Source organism: Corythoichthys intestinalis, chromosome 22 (assembly GCF_030265065.1).
Source record: "Corythoichthys intestinalis isolate RoL2023-P3 chromosome 22, ASM3026506v1, whole genome shotgun sequence".
In the NCBI taxonomy this organism is placed as follows: domain Eukaryota; kingdom Metazoa; phylum Chordata; class Actinopteri; order Syngnathiformes; family Syngnathidae; genus Corythoichthys; species Corythoichthys intestinalis.
In genome coordinates this window covers 22,483,439-22,501,733 of record NC_080416.1, presented here as the reverse complement: position 1 = coordinate 22,501,733, position 18,295 = coordinate 22,483,439, and the positions used below count along the sequence as shown (strand labels likewise).

At 39.1% G+C, this 18,295-nt stretch overlaps 1 protein-coding gene across 3 annotated transcripts in view; it reads left to right on the top strand.

Annotated features, from left to right (window-relative positions):
* col8a2 (collagen, type VIII, alpha 2) overlaps nucleotides 1-18,295 on the top strand; it is a 189,627-nt gene that overhangs the window by 55,224 nt on the left and 116,108 nt on the right. The window contains exon 1 of one of the 3 annotated variants that reach the window (XM_057827443.1): nucleotides 12,994-13,109. The exons of the other annotated variants lie outside the window; for them this stretch is intronic. The gene's annotated coding sequence lies outside the window, so the exon portion shown is untranslated. Of the gene's footprint in view, nucleotides 1-12,993; nucleotides 13,110-18,295 lie in introns of those variants that run through there. 3 annotated transcript variants of the gene reach the window in all.

Below are 18,295 nucleotides of genomic sequence, written 5' to 3'. Positions count from 1 at the left end.
CATCATCACTGCTTGAGAGTGCCTCAGTGCTTTTATGAGAACGTGTTTACCATCAAGGCTTCCAACGTAGTTTGGGAAGCCATAGCCGCTAGAATTCTGCTCTGGCTTCCCACTGGCTGGTTGGAGGACACGGCAAAGAAATCGGACAAAAGTTGGACAACACAGCTTGCTGGCTTCGACCCCCTCAATGTTAGAATTCGTAATGTGACTGCCAGTCTCTGTGCGGCATCAACTGTCGGACAGACCGCCTCCGCAAGTCTTTTGTGTCGCCTCCGCCTCAACATTTGTATGATCAACATTTGTTGTTCAATGTTGATGAGCTGAAGATCCACATTGAAGTTTTCCATGCCCGTTGGCTTTGTTGTGTAACCGGAACAAAACTAGAGGAAGTCGACAAGAGTCCCCCAAAACCGTACAAACACAACGTCACACAACACTAGTGGCTTGGCGGTGAATTACAGAGCAAAGCGGTCCCTTGCCGCAGATCTATCGAATGCTCATTAATGCCGTAGGGTCTACATCGTCGCTACACCGTCACCGCAACGCAGAAGCATAACTCAGGCTTAAGACGTTATGGTTTGAAATCAGGGATGGCACAGAAGGTTTCTCTGCTTAAACCAGTACATGTCAAGGCCTGTCTTAAGTTTGCCTATGACTATTTGGATGGTACAGATCAGTCATGGGAGCAAGTTTTGTTATCAGATGAGAGTAAAATAGAACTTTCTGGTCATAATTCACCTAACCGTATATGGAGGAAGAAGAATGATGAGTACTATCTCAAGAACACCATCCCTACTGTGAAGCATGGGGTGGTAGCATCATGCTTTTAGAGGTGTTTTTCTGTGCATGGGATAGTACGAGTGCACTGTATTAAAGACAGGATGACTGGGGCCCTGTATTGTGAGATTTTGGGGAACAACCTCCTTCCTTCAGTCAGAGCATTGAAGATGGGTCGCTCCTGGGTCTTCCAATATGACAATGACCCAAAGCACACAGCCAGGAAAACCAAGGAGTGGCTCCTTATGAAGCATAACAAGGTTCTAGCATGGCTTAGCCGGTCTCTAGACGTAAACCCAATAGAAAACCTTTGAAGGGAGCTCAGACTTCATGTTTCTCAGCGACAGCCCATGCAGAAACCTGACTGATGTGTGGGCCAAGATCCCTCCTGCAGTGGGTGCAAACCTGGTGAAAAACTACGGGAAATGTTTGACATCTGTAATTATAAACAAAGGCTACTGTACCAAATATTTTCATCCGTTTTCTTAGGTGTTCAAATACTTATTTGCAGCTGTTTACACAAATAAATTGTTTAAAAACCATACACTGTGATTTCTGGATTTTTATTTTTAGATTATCTCTCTCATAGTGAACATGCACCTTCGAGGAAAATTTCAGATCCCGCCATGATTTTTAAGTGGGAGAATTTAAATAGCAGGGTGTTCAAATGCGTATTTTCTTCACTGTATATGGTATGCTGTATTTCACAGTATCCAGGAAAACCTAATGCTTGAGCTCAATTTTGCAAAAGTCATAATATTTTGGCCTTCCTAATCAAAATTACCCCCCTGACGCTCTGTGGAATAAAAAGACAAAGAACAGTCCCCCAACATGTCTAATGATCAGTATCAAATTCAGCTGACGTTGGTTGTCTGGAAGAAGCGAAACAAGGCAAAGATTCATGGTGTACTGGTTTGGGTTTATAAGCCACAAACCTCAAATAAAAAGGGGTAAAAATATAGACATTTTTTCAGAATGATCTAATTTTCTTGTACATTGCTTTATGAAGTTATTTGCCAGAGACAGGTCCATAACCAATGTGAGACGTCTAGCTTTAAAATGGGGCTAGTATCATAGGACCTCTTTAGCACTAATCAGTGTTGATTGCTGCTCACAAAGTACACTGTGAGCTTTTCTGGTGACTCCAAACAGTGTTGTTAGTAACAAACGCGCTACTGTAATCTGATTACTTTCTTTCAGTAATGAGTAATCTAACGCGTTCACTTTTCCAAAACCAGTAATCTTATTAAAGTTTCCTTAGTGTCTGTGCGTTACTATTCTGTTATTGCCTCATAATGTATGTAAAATGAAGAATATTGTAGTCACTTACGAAGAGCATTTGAATAGAAAACGTGTTCGTTTCCATGGTAACTGCTGACTGTTACTTCCTGTTTTGGTCCCGAGTCATACGCTCTAAGTCACAGGTGTCAAACCGATTCCAGAAAGGGCCAAGTGGGTGCTGGATTTTGTTCCAACCGATACCGTGCAGAGAGTTTAACCAATGAACTTCCTACTGAAACAAGCAGCACCTGACAGTTTAACTGATTACACATGTAAAAGATCTGATTAGTGAAAAGGTGTCCTCTTCATTGGTTGGAAAGCAAACCTGCACCCACTTGGCCCTTTCTGGAATCGGTTTGACACCTGCGCTCTAAGTGTTTTGGGACTGAGAAAGGCATGTGCCATGCTGCCAGAGCGGGCGCACATTTGAGCCGAGTGCAGCCGCATGTTGAGATGTGCAAGGGAATGTCTATCTGTGTACGTCCATGAATAAATGAATTTTTCCTTCATTCTGGAGGGTTCCAGCGATAGGTTGGACCCCATTCATGTGCGGCCGTTTTGTAGCTTTGCCGTTGCAACGACGGGTAGTCATCGCTCCAAGTTGTCAAGCATTGTTTACATCATATTTGTGTTGCATATTCAAGCCGTAAGATGACATGTTCGATTAGCATCTTTGGGATGTGCTGTAAGTCCGATTGAGTGTAAAGTTCTTAGTTGCCGCCACATTTGGTGGCCAAATTGACCGCATGTGTGTATGGCATACTTCTGGGTTGTTTGCGCCCGCCTCCAACTTTGTGTTTTTTGCACTGTGCAATTCATTAGTGTGTTACTGATTATTGTGCAGTCAATCTGCATTGTTTTACATTGGCACTGATATGCTGTTAACCCTAACCAAAAATGCTGAATTTTTGACATTTTGACATCTTCGAGTTAATGGGGTTTAATGGAGTTGATTTGAACAAATTCCATGCAGTTTGTCAGTTATTTGTTAGTTTCCGGCGTGGCTAAGCTAGCGCGAGTTAATGGTGGTTGAAATCAACACCTCTGCTAACTTAAGCCTTATTTAAAAAATGTTGATCCCCTTTCCCCTTTAAATTATATTATCGGAAAGTCAATTACATGCGATGACATTTTTCTGTTGTCATTCTTATGTTGAGGCGGCAAAGTGAGAAAAATTGCTAAAAAGTAACCGATAAATTACTTTTAAAGTAACTTTGTTACTTTAGTAATAATTAGGAAAGTAACCAGATTGCGTTTTTGAGGCGTAATCAGTAATAAATTACTTTTTGAAGTAATCTGTGACTACACTGACTCCAAACAATAAATTTTCTTGCCCATTCAGCACAAGAAGTTTCGGGGGAGGGACGTTAAGATGTGATGGCTTTATATGAAGAGCTCACAGCACAACAATGATCCAAATCCCCAAACTGTGCGCTTCATACTCATAATTATGATGTCAAGTGTCCTTGTGGGGATGTTTGATCAACATTCGATTATATTCTCAGCTGCTCTCTTTACAAATTCCAGTTGTGTTACTCTGTCTGTGGTGTCTCCTTTTATTTCCTCTCCTAACTACACACACATACTTACACACATACAGTATATGAAACCTCAAACACATTTACCATGTTAACAATTGGTTCAGTCAGTTTAGCTTTTATATAATTTCCTTCCACCAAGGATACTCTTGCTATGGTTCCCATTCAGTATAATCTTGTTTGGACCTTACGTTAGATTATTGTTCAGGTTTTAGATTTAGTTTCTTGTTACCTCTCTTTTTCTCACTGGTCTCATTCTTCGTTTTCGCCCGTCTTGTCATTATCTCCTCCAATTATCATACGTCTTGATTGAGGTGTCCTTTTTTCTTGCTGTGTGACCACTTGCTACTTTTAAAACTATTAGTTAGTCAAAGATAATATACACATATTTTCTAGGACTGTCAAACGATTAACATTTTTAATCAAGTTAATCTCTGCTTAAAAATTAATTAATCGTAATTAATCGCAATTCAAACCATCTCTAAAATATGCCATATTTTTCCGTAAATTATTGTTGGAATGGAAAGATAAGGCAAGACGGATGTATACATTCAATATACTGTACAAAAGTACTGTATTTGTTTATTGTAACAATAAATCCACAAATGGCATTAACATTACAAACATTCTTTCCGTGAAAGGGATCCACGGATATAAAGACTTGTAATTCTTAAAAGATAAATATGAGTACAAGTTATAGTAATTTTGATAGTTCTTATATTGTGACTAAATATTGCCATCTAGTGTATTTGTTGAGCTAAACGAAATGTTTGAATAGAGTTTGACCAAAGTCTGAGTCTTATTTTGCATAGCTATTTTGAATGGGAATGCCAGTTCTCTTTGCATTGGGCGAGTTTCTTTTTGTGGACATTATTATTATTTTTTCTTAGACATAGGAATATTATTTTTGTTGTGCTTTCACTAAATAATACTTCAGCGACTTAACTGTTCTTAACTGCCCAAATGCATGATGGTAGTTGGGCAACCATGACTGTCAGTGGTGGCTGCAAATGTTATATCTTCTCTGCGTTGTGTTCAATACAGGGTGTTAAGAAAAAGATCATCCCCTGTCATTCTTCCCCACATCGCTCGCCACAATAGTTATAATTGTTGTGGAAGAGATGCCAAAGCTTATACCAATAAATAGCGCGGCTCCAATGAATGCCTGTGTCCACTCCACTCGCTTGTCTCTGCCTCTTAGCTCTCAATATACATAAAACCGTGCCATTGTAGTCTGTTTGCGGCAATGCGTGAGTGGGTCATTCCGTGCATGCGTTAAATTCGTCAAATATTTTAACGTGATTAATTAAAAAGATTAATTACCGCCCGTACGTGATAATTTTGACAGCCCTAATATTTACTACATTTAATGTTTTATTAAAGGAAACTAAAAGATTTGAATCCATCTGTTTTACTTTTAACTCGAGTACCGAGCTATCCTCGGGCAGCTTTGATACAGAATAATGGTGCTGCAATTTGTTTTGGTTTGATTGATGTATATAGATAACATAAATGTTTACATCAGTCTCCACATGTCTATAATTGATGCCTTCATTTGATGTAGCACTGTGGTTGTGCACTCCTCGCTGCGTGGACTAAGTATGTTTCTGCATACTGCTGTGCTAATTTCCTCATGTGTGAGGTCTCTCTAGCCAGAGTGCTACATGTGGCTGCGGTTTAAAGTAGATTGTTTTTCAGTTGCACAAAAAAATCTGGAAAAATCAAATCTTCACACCCCGAACCCTACCTCGCCTTGTCACCACCGCAAGAAACAAATGAAGTCTAATGGCATTCTTGGCATACTTACTTGCACAGAGACGTTTCCGTATTTCATGAGCCTGGATGGTGTGGACCAGGCAGCTTGAAATACTTGGCTGGGAGATCTGAGGCCTTGATTTATCAGGATGTACTTTCTGGAAGGTGTGTGAAAGCACAGTGAAGTGCCCTAACACACATATGAGGCGTCAAACCTAAAGCTCTTTTACTTTATGTGAACTTGAAAAAAAACTGCAAGTAGTTTTTTAATCAGACATTTAAAATCAAGTCCAACTACCTACAGTCATTTGAAAAAATTAGGACACCCCATGAAATATTCAGTTCTTTATTAAGAAATGTTCACATATCAATGCCTGATTTTGTTTTTCTTTATCTCTAGAAAAGAAAGTGATTTACTTGGAGGTAAACAACAAAAATTAACATTGTTTTACTCGAAGAACCAAATATATCAACAAAAATGCATATTCTAACTAAAGTTGCACCGATACCAGTATCGGCAGGGGGCGCCAATCCAGCCCAAATTGGTGGTATCGGTATCGACGAGTACCAACATTTAGGGCGCCGATACCATCTACTAGCATCATCAACGCAAATGTACCGTTCTCCCCACATGAGCGAACTTCCCAAATCCCGATGAATGACATCTATATGTCTTTGTCTCGAAATTATCAAACGAAATATACACCTTCGTCTTCAATATTAAGGTTGTTCACTACAACGCATATCTGCGATGTTACACTCCTCATCTAACATGGCATTTACAAACGATTAGCATGCGTGAGCTAGCGCCTGCTGTTGCAACGACGATGGGATCAGAAAGGTTAAGACCTTGGGAGACTAAGCAAACTCATGGTTTCATGATTAACAATGGCAAATTAAGAGCGCCGTACTTCAAACTCTTCCTGTTTATGAAAGTCGATTGTCATATGCTGTTGTTGTGCAGTAATCAGTGTTGTTAATCTTACTGAAAAAAAGTAATTAATTATAGTTACAAATTACTTCTCCCAAAAAGTAATTGCGTTAGTAACTCAATTACCTGAATGTAAGAGTAATTAGTTACTTGGCAAAGTAATTGGTGATAATTACTTTTTTTTTTTCCCTCAAAAAAAAAAAAAAAAAAAAAATTGGCCACACTATGTGAAGTTTTTTGTGAAGGTTTTTGGTACAATTGGCCCGAGCCCAATTCTTTACCCTAATTTACCCTTTACCCTGAATCAACTGTTAAAAGTTGTTAAAATTGCTCCCATTATTGCATTTGTTCCCTTCTCTCTACTTTCGACATATGAAAGTTTTAAAACTGTTTCATCATTTAAAGATAGATTCAAGTCAAGATTTTGCCGATTTAGAAGTATTTTAGATAAAAAGTTACTTAGGTTCGCTAGGAAGGTTCTCTACAACAGAGCCGTCCTAAAAAGTCTACTGCTTTAAGATGGCGGCTGTCTACTAACGCATTTAGTGCCATGCAGTGTTGTTAATTTTACTTTAAAAAAGTAATTAATTACAGTTACAAATTACTTCTCCCAAAAAGTAATTGCGTTAGTAACTCAGTTACCTGAATGTAAGAGTAATTAGTTACTTGGCAAAGTAACTAGTGATATATTTTTTTTTTTCTCAAAAAAAAAAAAAAAAAAAAAAAAAAAAAAAAAAAAACAGGTCACACAATGTGAAGCTTAAAGGGTTTGGGGGACAATTGGCCCTAGCCCAATTCTTTACCCTCAACTTAACTAGACAAAAGGGTATTGCGATAACTAGCTAGTAACCTTTGCTATGTGTGGAAGTCATTTAAAGTTGTGAATCAATCGTTAAAGTTGTTAAAATTTCTCCCGTTATTGCATTAGTTCCCTTCTGTCTACTTTAAACATGTGTAAGTTTTAAAATTGTTTCATCATTTAAAGATAGATTTAAGTTAAGATTTTGCCGATTTAGGAGCATTTTAGATTTTTAAAAAATTACTTAGGTTCGCTAGGAAGGATCTCTACATCAGGGCCTTCCTGAGAGGTCTACTGCTTTAAGATGGCGGCTGTTTACAAACGCATGTAGTCCTTAAAACATGTTGGCAATGCAGCAGTGTCTGTCATTTGCATCTAGTTCTATAATATTATATCTACCTTGTCATGTGGGTGTAGTTTGTCGGCTATGGCTGCAGTCAGGTATTATTGGAGCCACCTAGCATCGCGGTTGCAACGGCGTCTTCCCCACTCCTGCTCTGCTCTCGTCCCCGTGAGTCCGTTTCTCTCAGACTTTTTTTTATTCAACCAACTTAGTAACGCATAGTAACGCACGCCTTTCCCGCCTCAGTAACGGTAACGGCGTTGCCAAGATGAGAAAAGTAATTAATTAGATTACTCATTACTGAAAAAAATAACGCCGTTAGTAACGCCGTTATATTGTAACGCCGTTATTAACAACACTGGCAGTAATGAGCAGAAGTGACTTCTATGGCCAGAAAACACTCAAGCGCGCACACTAGATATCATCAAATAGCAACCTAGATGGCTTTTGTTAGACCCCATGCCAACTCTCGCGCGCACACACTAGATATCAGCAAATAGCAACCTAGATGTGCTACTTTAAATCCCATGCAATTAGCTGCGTGAGCCCAAAGCGACGCGTAGTCCATGTACTACATTGATGAATTAGAAACCGCCATGACTAAATGGAAGTTAAGCAGGCCAAATCAATCCATACTAGTGACTTTAGATAATGCTGCAAATACTGTTAATTCAGTACATGTTACAGATGGACTCGGACCACAAATAGGATGTTTTGCTTATATGGTAAATATAGCTGCTAAGAGAGCTGCAGCAATCAACAGTGTGCCCCACTTTACAAACAGTAAAGATTGTTCTCAGCACTTTTATACAAAAAAAAAATATATATATATATACTGTATATATGTATTTTTGCAAACAGAGTGGTATCGGAATGGTATTGGTATCGGCCGATACTGCACAGCCAGGTATCTGTATCGGTATTGGGCCCAAAAAATGGTATCGGTGCAACACTAATTCTAACTGTGGAAAAAGTTGAGACACACTACCACCTACTAGCTAGTGTTACACCCTTTGCCTGAAATAACTTCAGTGAGACGCTTTTTGTAGCCATCTACCAATCTTTGAGATCGTTCTGAAGAAAGGTTGCTTTAGCAAAGCATCTCCAAACCATGACACTTCCACCTCCATGCTTCACAGTTGGTATGAGGTACTTTTCCTGGAATGCTGTATTGGGTTTACGGCAACATGTCCTCTGTTCTGGTGTCCAAATAATTCAATTTTAGATTCATCTGTCCAAAGAACATAATTCTAGAAGTCCTGGTCTTTGTCTACGTTCACTCATTCATTTTCTTCTTGAAGGTTTACTCCTTGCACACCTCTCACAAAGGTTAAACTTGTGAATTCTCTTTCTGATTGGGCATGCACTTTCACATCAACAGTAGCAAGGGCCTGCTGTAGGTCCCGTGATGACATTTTAGGGTTTTTGAAGACTTCTTTTAGCATCTTGCGGTCCGCTCTTGGGGTGAACTTGCTTGGACAGCCAGACCTGGGCATGTCGGCAGTTGTTTTCAATGTCCTCCACTTGTAGACTATTATCCAGACAGTGGAAAGCTGATTTTATATTCTTTTGAGATCTTTTGAAATCCCTTACCAGACTCATAAGCGTCTGCAATCTTCTTTCTGAAGGCCTCAGACAGCTCATTTGATCTCACTCACAATACATTGGTCAGGAAATCATTCTAGGATATTCTACAAAGCACTAATAAACAGAAAAACAAGCTTCTGCTGTGAATTGGAATACGTTTATCACTAGTAGACGTCCAATCCATTTGAACTGGGAGGGTGGCAGCGAATGAACATTCGTTCATTCGCTGCCATCCCTCCCACTTCAAACGGATTGAACGTCTATGGCCGTCAGTGGCAGCCAGTGCTTGGCAATGAGGTAATTTTGGGCAAATTGAGGTCATTTACCTGTTGATTTTCAGTTACTTCCTGTTGATTTGGAGGTATTTTATGGGTCACTTCCTGTTTATTTTGAGTTACAGAAATAGAAGTGACCGGGGAATCACCCAAAGAAATAGGTGACTCAAATTTAACAGGAAATGATGTGTAAATACCCTAAAATGAACAGCAAGTGACCTGTAAATCTGACAGAATGACTGAATGCTCTGGTTTTGAATGAACGAATGTTCCCAGTCTAAATGGATTGGGCGTCGAGCATCATCAATGCAGCCTTAGAGTTCACTGAGACACTATTATGGTGGAAGATTTTGGTAGCAACTTGCTGGTTCCTTTTTATTTTATTTTATTTTTTTTTAGACATTGACACCTTTTTAAAACGATATCTCGATTCTTGGCAACATCAATAACCTTTTGGGATACAAAGTATCACGATATATCACCATTTCGATATTTTGTCACACCCCTAGTAATGATGTTCTAATCATGTGCACTTGATGTGATACCCCTGTGTGCGATTTTAGCTATTTTAATTTGGATTGAATGTAGGGTCGTCCAAATTTATTCCTCATCAGAAATTGCATTTATTTTAAATTACATTGTACAGAAAATGATTAAAAAATATATTTTTCTTTTTTCAGTTTTGATGGTTTAGTTCTATTACATGAATGTCTCAAGATTGTTAAAATTGATATTAAATATCCATATGACCAAATATGCAGGCTTCCACAGGGGTCCTAATTTTTTCAAATGACTGTATGTTTGTGTTTTGAACTAGCCCTTAGTGCAAAACTACTATCATACTGCTTTGAAATTGTGTTAAAAAACAAACAAAACAAAAAAACATGCTCTTTTCTTTACAAGTTGCAGCAATGTTAAAGTCATATCTTTCTGGTGGAATTTTTATTAGGAAATCAAATTTGAAGAATAATACATCATAGGCTAGTACAGTGATCAAATGGTTAGCGTCACAGCTCATTCAGGGTTCGAATCTGCTCTTGGCTGCCTGTGTGGAATTGAATGTTCGCCATCGTGGTTTCTTACCATACATCTTTTCTGAATGTGTTAAGTTGAAGACCAGTGTGAATGTGAGTTTGAAGGATTGTCCATACATTGGAACCTTGGTTTTAAATACAAATCTGACTTAAACTGCTTTGTATGAACACTGCAGATATAGTTCCCATTTGAATTAATGCAATTCCTATTAATCTATTACACACTAACAAATGACCAAAAATACCTTGTCGTACAAAAAACCCAATGTGAAATGAATATGACCTACAAATGAAATGTTGTATGAACATTAAACATTTTACACAGGCATATAGGTTAATAGATAGATACAAAATGGATGAAATATACCATAGTTACATGAATTCCGATTAAACTTTTCTTTGGCTGTTGCTACAATCAGTGTTACAATTAAATACACTCATTGAGTGTTGGTGTTGATGATTAATACTCAGGTTTTCCACACATGGAGTATTTTTCTGGCGCGTGATGAGGTGAATATACTGTTGGATATTTGGAGAATGACAACACTTCTAACCGTTGAGAATTGATGTGGAGTGTGCTATCCCCCCAAAATGTAACCTTTGGAAAAAGTGGCTTGAGCAGATGATGCTTAACGCTGTTAGTGACGATTCAAGCGGTTGAACAGATTCCCCATTCAAGGCCCTGTTGGGGTGGGACTGCTGAGTCAAGGCGGCTATGACTCGCTTGTTAACCTGTGGTATTTCGGTTGCAAACACACATTTACTTCTAATCCTAACAAGCTGTTCACTCTTCTGAAAACATAAACTGATCTGGCAAAGTTTATCAAAATAAATTGTGAAGTTGCTTTAAAAAAAAAAAAAACAGATCTTAAGGTTTTTGCTCAGGGCTGGAGCCACTCTGGAAACACCTGTAGCTTTCTTTTCACTAAAGACTTTGAACATGGGGGGCCTTTTAGCATTTTGGGCTTCTAGTGGACTCTGCATGATGCTGCGGTAACTACCAAAGCTATAATTTGATGATATAACGCTTCAGACCATTATGTTACCAACCCATGCTACTTTTCAGACTGATGAGCTATGTATAGAATTACCAACCATCCCTTAAAAAAACTGAATCGGCCGGTATTCAGAAACAACGGGGCGCATGTAGGGGGTCCAACCTATTGATGATACCCTCCAGAATGAAGGAAAAATACACGCCTTTCTCACTCCTAAAACACTTAGCGCGTGTGACTCAAGACCAAAAAAGGAAGTAGCTTTGAGCGGTTACCATGGAAACGAACACGTACCGCAAACCTTTCTAGCATTTTCTATTCAAATTGCTCTTTCTACATGACTACAATATCCTTCATTCTTCATACATTATGAGGCGATAACAAAATAGTAACGCACAGACACTAAGGAAACTAACTTAAATCAGATTACTGGTTTGGATAAATGAACGTGTGAGATTACTCGTTACTGAAAGAAAAATCAGATTACAATAACGCATTACTTACAACACTGCTTATATTACTTAAATATGTACCTAATTAATTCAGCTTTGAGTAAAATTATGATATTATGATTATAATAAAAAAAAAAAGTATCACTTTTCACATTAAAAAAAAAAAAAAAAATTAAAGGGGGATGGCTCTACCAATGAGGTCTCCCTTTTTTTTCCAGGGAGTTGGCAACCCTAGCTATATATTTCATTTAACTCTTACTCCGATAACCTGACTTTCATCGTAATACCATTTTGAATGTACACATACATCATATTCTTGCATAAAGCTAAAGACAATAACTAAAACTAAAAATACATTTAGTTCCCCTTTAAATGTGAAAGCCTTTAATTCCTGTTCCTTAGTTGCCTTTAAAATTTTCCAGAAATAGAGCTGAGTTAGCTCCTTGAAATCCATAAAAGTACCGGTAGTAAAAAAAAAAGGAAAGAAAAAGATCAATCATGCCATAGTGTTTATTCAAACAGGATATTTCTGCCATCAGAAACAGCACCAAGACTCTGCTTGTTTCACGCTGGATGTTCTCAGACGCTTTCAAACACACAGGGATGAGATGTTCGCGCCAAGCCATTCCAAGCAAAACGTTAACAAAGCGCCATCAATGCCTAAGTGAACGATGTGAAACTGGGAACAGTCAATCTTCAAATTCCACATGATTTACCTGCGATGGCTTTAAAACATTGAGAGTTCCCAGGACTAATATGAGTGCTGCGGTTCCCATGAGGCTATGTGCTCCAATCTTTCTAATGAGAGAACCTTTCAGACTAGACATTGTGGGCTCTGGCTCAAGTCTCCAAACCATGCTGTTCCCACCACAAAGAAACATGCCAAGTTTTTCGCTGAATCCTCGCTGACATCTCTGGCCAAAATATATCCAATCCCAACCTATGCTGTGCTTCCTCTTGCCCACTCCCCCTAAAATGATTGTCGGTACTATTTCTTTCCCCTTTTTAACAGAATCACAACACTGATTATGAGTCAGTTGCTCACATTTTTTTTAACAGGGCTAAGCAACACAACACTACACCAAATATAACTCCAGCGGCAACGCGAAACTGCAAAAACATGCACACCCCTGTCAGTGGTTTAATATTTCATGTTCTATTTCCAGCTAGTTTCACGCTGGTTTGGCCTCACACTGTTAGTAATGTCTCGAGTTGAGATGGAGTACTTTAATACTCGGCATCACTTTATTGAACTATTAATCTTTGGAATGGATGGAAGAGACTGCAGCCATAATATTAGCAAACTTTTATTAAGCACGATTCTGTGAAAACATCAATGGAGGTACTCCCTGCACTGTTATTGTCCTGTCTTATCATTTCATATGTATTTTCAGGAGGTTTTATGGTTGTTTGTCACTAATATTAACAACTTGAATATGTGGGAAAGAACTCTTTCAATTTTCAGTAAATATTATTTCCAGTTTTATACTCCTCTATGTGCTTTTGCTTGACTGCAAATTCTTCGATAGATACAATTTATCAGTCTGTAAATACAGAATTCCGAACCATTGTAAGCTATACAGTGGTAATCTACTTATGCAATAATTGGTTCTGGAAGTAGTCTCGTAACCCGAAAATTTCGTAAGTAGACACGCGTTTTACATGTAAGTGCTAGAGAAGTTCCAAAAAATCGATTATTACATGCATCGTGATTCGACACGTGACGATTCAATTACGAATCATAAAGGCTCAAAAACGCTGATTTTCCCTCATAACTTTATGACAGCCGCTCGTAGCAAAACGAAATTCAAGACACGTCTGCCGCCCAGACACCTTAAACGGGCGCACACACAACGTTATAATGGATCCTGCCTATAACTGAGTTAGAGATTAACTCTTTTCCAATAGACTGGAAAATAAATTTGTGTATGAGACAGGCAGACCTGGCGCGCTTCTGTGCGCACGTTATTTTTTAGAGCGAGAGGGGAACAGAAATAGTTTGTTGCTCCTCGTCTTTCAGATATCCAGCTGTAGTTTCAAGTCATGTCAATTGAAAAATGTCCTGGGTGTGTTCCAAAGACCCGTGTGCATCTATAAGAGGTGAGTACACGAACCCTCTTGTACTGTTTAGCCTTTATTGTTGTTGTTTATGAGGTGTTAACAGTTAGCGCTGAGTGCTAAGCTAATTAGCCAATTCGCTAACGTGTATGTCATATGCAGAACGTGTAAAACCATTATTAAGTACAGCAGTAACACTACAAACATGCAAAATAGTACAGAAATATGTGAAAACAAAGTATATTTGCTCAGTTCTAAAGACACTTTGTTTCCAGAAAATGTGGAATTCATTCCACCGGTGTAAATTTTATTGTATTGTTGAGTGAAATGTACTCCCTTTAAAATGGTTAATGTTTTTGCACTTTCTTGTAAAAATAAATAAATAAAAAAGCAGCTTAAGGGCAGCTTTTTGTTGTATGGGCATGTTTCCATCATTCCTGTTGAATCATTAGGATATTTCAAATAAATAATTGACAAAAATTTGTATGTCTAGCTTTATTAATTAGTAATGGATGATGCATCGATTATCGTGATAATCGTGATAACCGTGATCATCGTCAATACCGTGATCATCGTTCAAGAATCGAATCGTAGCACCCTGAATCGTAATTGAATCGAATCGTGGGGTGTCTAAGATGGCACACCCCTAGTAAGTGCCCCAATCCGTTGAAAGCGCTACTGATACACCACATTTTAAAAATGGGGTAAAACTGTAATAAAACAGCAACCAAACTTATTTGAATCATTCCATATACCTAACCTAACGTTAATACCTGTAATGAAGTGGATAATGTCCATCAACGTACTGTAAATGTTGTTGTGAGGCACATCAAATTGTCTTCCCTTGCCTAACAGCGTTTACCATCTGTAAACAAACCAACAAAAAACTTTTTCATTTATGTGTCGACATAATTGTGCTATCCTACACGTACTGATTAGCAACAGGCTAGCAGCAAACAGCATGTGTTGCAGCCACAGTAGTACAGTAGTTGTAGTAAATAGTATTAAAGATCATCATAATTACAATCATCATTGTAATAATATTGAAGGCAACAAGTCGTTTCATACGCAAGATTTTAGCTTTAGTATTTTTTGATCACCGGACACATAAAAATGCAGGGATAGGAAGAACATGCCTTCCATAACACAGCAGCAACATGGCTACAAAAACACCCGGTCTTTGTGGTGGCACGAGCTTGGTTCCACATCTGCCTTCATGAACATGTTGTCCTCACCTGTCGCGATGATGGCAGATGGATGCGATATTTCCAAAATGGTCTTTTTTAAGGGATTTTGATGACTACCTTTACTTCAGCGCCACTGTTGTTTTGGATGAAAAGAATGTAAAACGGAAGTACTTCGAAAACTTGTCGATAGTGTATCTGCCGCTCGTAACCTGAAATTTGTTTCTTAACAAAAGGCAATATGGGGGCGGGCTTGGGGTTGGTGGTGCGTTCCCTCTTCCCATCCCTGAAGGCTGGTTGATAGGGGTGCGGGTGGCCCGGGGGACCACTCTAGATCCCTGGGTAGCTCCTTTGCTAGGCTGTGGGAGGAGGGATTGGCTGCGCACCCCCCCATAGGCTGGCTGGGTGGCGCCTGCACGGCGTCTCCACTCGTCTGAGTGGCTGTTGCATGTTTGATGGGGTTTGCGCACAGCTGGATGTGATTGGACATGCTGGGGTGGGGGGCCCCGGTGCCAGGATTGGGAATGGAGCAGCGTAGGGTCGTTTGCCAACGGGCTTACACTCACAAAGGATTCACACGATTACTGGTTTCTAGATCACAGAGCTGATTTATGTACACTCCACCTCCTCCCAATTACTTACCTTATAGACCCCCCCACATGGTGTCAACCGGATATACATCTAGCTGACGATAGCACCGACGTATTCATGTTTAGTGTAGGCGTTCAATGTATTTCTTGTTGTTGTTTGTGTTTCTTTTCTTTTTCTTGTTTTTCTTTTCTTCTGTTCCCCCATAACTCCTTCCTTTTCGCTGCTTTGTCTTAATAAACAAGGTATGTTGGATGATCACAATGGGAGTATGTCATACTCTCAATGTGAAACATTCAAACTGTTCAGACTAACCGGATACTTAGACTTGCATTTACCGTGTCAAACAGCTGAACAGGACAGGTTTAATAAAAAAATAAATGAATAAATAAATAAATGGCAATATTTTCCCATTTAAACATGGAGAGTACTTATATAGCACATTTATCTACAATGTTTCAACACCCAAAGCGCTTTACATTAGGACACATTTACCCTTTCACGCACCAATCGTGCTGCTGCCATGTAAGCTGCTGTCAACCCATTGGTGCAAGTTAGGGTTCGGTACCTTGCCCAAGGACACCTCGACAGTGGGCAGTCGTAGCCGGCAATCGAACTGCTGACGCTTCGGTCCCAGGGCAACTTGAGCTACCAACTGCGCCACGGCCGCCTACATGTCGTAAATAGGGCTGTCAAAATTAGCGCGTTAACAGGCAGTAATTAATTTTTTAAATTAATCACATTAAAATATTTGACGCAATTAATGCACATGCCCCACTCAAACAGATTAAAATGACAGAACAGTGAAAAGTCCACTTGGTACTTGTGTTTTTTGGAGTTTTATTGCCCTCTGCTGGCGCTTGTGTGCGACTGATTTTATGGGCTGCAGCAACCATGAGCATTGTGTAATTAGTGATATTAACAATGGCGGGCTACTAGTTTATTTTTTGGTTGAAAATTTAACAAATTTTATTGAAACGAAAACAGTAAGAGGGGTTTTAATATAAAATTTCTATAACTTGTACTAACATTTATCTTTTAAGAACTACAAGTCTCTCTATCCATGGATGGCTTTAAAAGAATGTTAATAATTTTAATGCCATCTTGTTGATTTATTATTATAATAAACAAATGCAGTACTTATGTACCGTATGTTAAATGTATATATCCATTTTGTGTCTTATCTTTCCATTCCAACAATAATTTACAGAAAAATATGGCATATTTTATAGATGGTTTGAATTGCGATTTATTACGATTAATTAATTTTTAACCTGTAATTAACTCGATTAAAAATTTTAATCGTTTGACAGCCCTAGTCGTAAAATAACGTTTGTAAAGACGTTCGTAAGTACAGGTACCACAGTATAGATGAACGTACAGTATGTATGAAAGGTCTGCCATAAATCTTAATGAGTATAAATTCAAACTCATACAGGAGCTTTGCTGTGTTTGGCGTGTTCATTGAGTGACAGTGTTTGTATAGCATGTGATAGCTTGGGCTAACTGGGAGAGAGGAAATAGCACCAGCAAAAGGGTGGCCAGTTCTGAAGGAGGTGGTCCATCTGTGCAAACAGCACCAAGCTAAGGGAGTAATTTATTACCACAGGTCAATAGCGAAAAATTGGGCCTGTCACAAAATGAGAGGTAGCTCATGGAGTTCATTTAGACAAAGTCATAACGTTAGGTGGGACTTATTTGTGGATTTTGAGGTGCCGTGCCTTTCGCCGTAGAAACCTAGGCCCAAATTTCTCTTTCATCTGTGCTCTTCTCTCCCCTTACCATACTCTTGAATTTGGGAGAGAAGGGTCAATGACTCTTTTCTTTTCTTCCCTCCTTTTCTGCTTTCAAGAATGTCTGCAATGCTTCCCAGGAATCCTGCCTTGTTGACTTTGGTTTGGGATAAAAGGTACAGTCTCCTCTGTTCTCCCGGCTGATCCGAAAGGTGATTAGGCTGGCCTCAACATGAGCCCATGCATAACCCCGCACGCTGGCCCAGACAGATTACTCCACGTTCCTGTGTGCTTCTGTTATTCACGGAAAACAGGGCGAGGAGATAGAGAAGAGGACAGCATTGGTGGTTGCTTGGTACCAGTGAAGTTTTCTTTACTGTAGTGGACGTAAAAGTTCAAATGCCAGTTCATGATATGACAGAATGGAGCTCCTGAATAGATGGAAGGTAGCGGCATTATTTTGTAAAACACGATTGTCTTTTTCAATCATCGTTAAGCTACCCCTTAAATCAAGCTGTAAAACGGACCATTAAACACTCCCAGGTGCTAAACATGTCACTTTTCCATTGTTTCGAAAAATTAGTGGTGTTTTGGAAAGATAAAACTTTTTCGAGACATACCTCTTGTAGGATCAACAACCTTGTGAGTTACCAGAGACAGGAATGGGAAGTCTGGAAGCATTGCGAGCTGGCCTGATCCAATGTTGCTTTTGGTCTGTTTATTTGCTACTTTAACAGAAAAAAATCTAAGATTGCAATAGTTTTAGACGTAAAACGATTTGTTTGCAAGCTAGATTCCATTAAGGCTGCTCAATAGTACAGTTGGCCAATGGATATTAACCTTCAAATGCGGTTAGCAGGTTGAACCAGCATAGTTGTCCTTTCCCCCTCCAAATACTTTAATTACCACCGCCTCTCCTGCCTAATACTGTATCAGGAAGTGGTAAGACAGCCTGATGTGTTGGG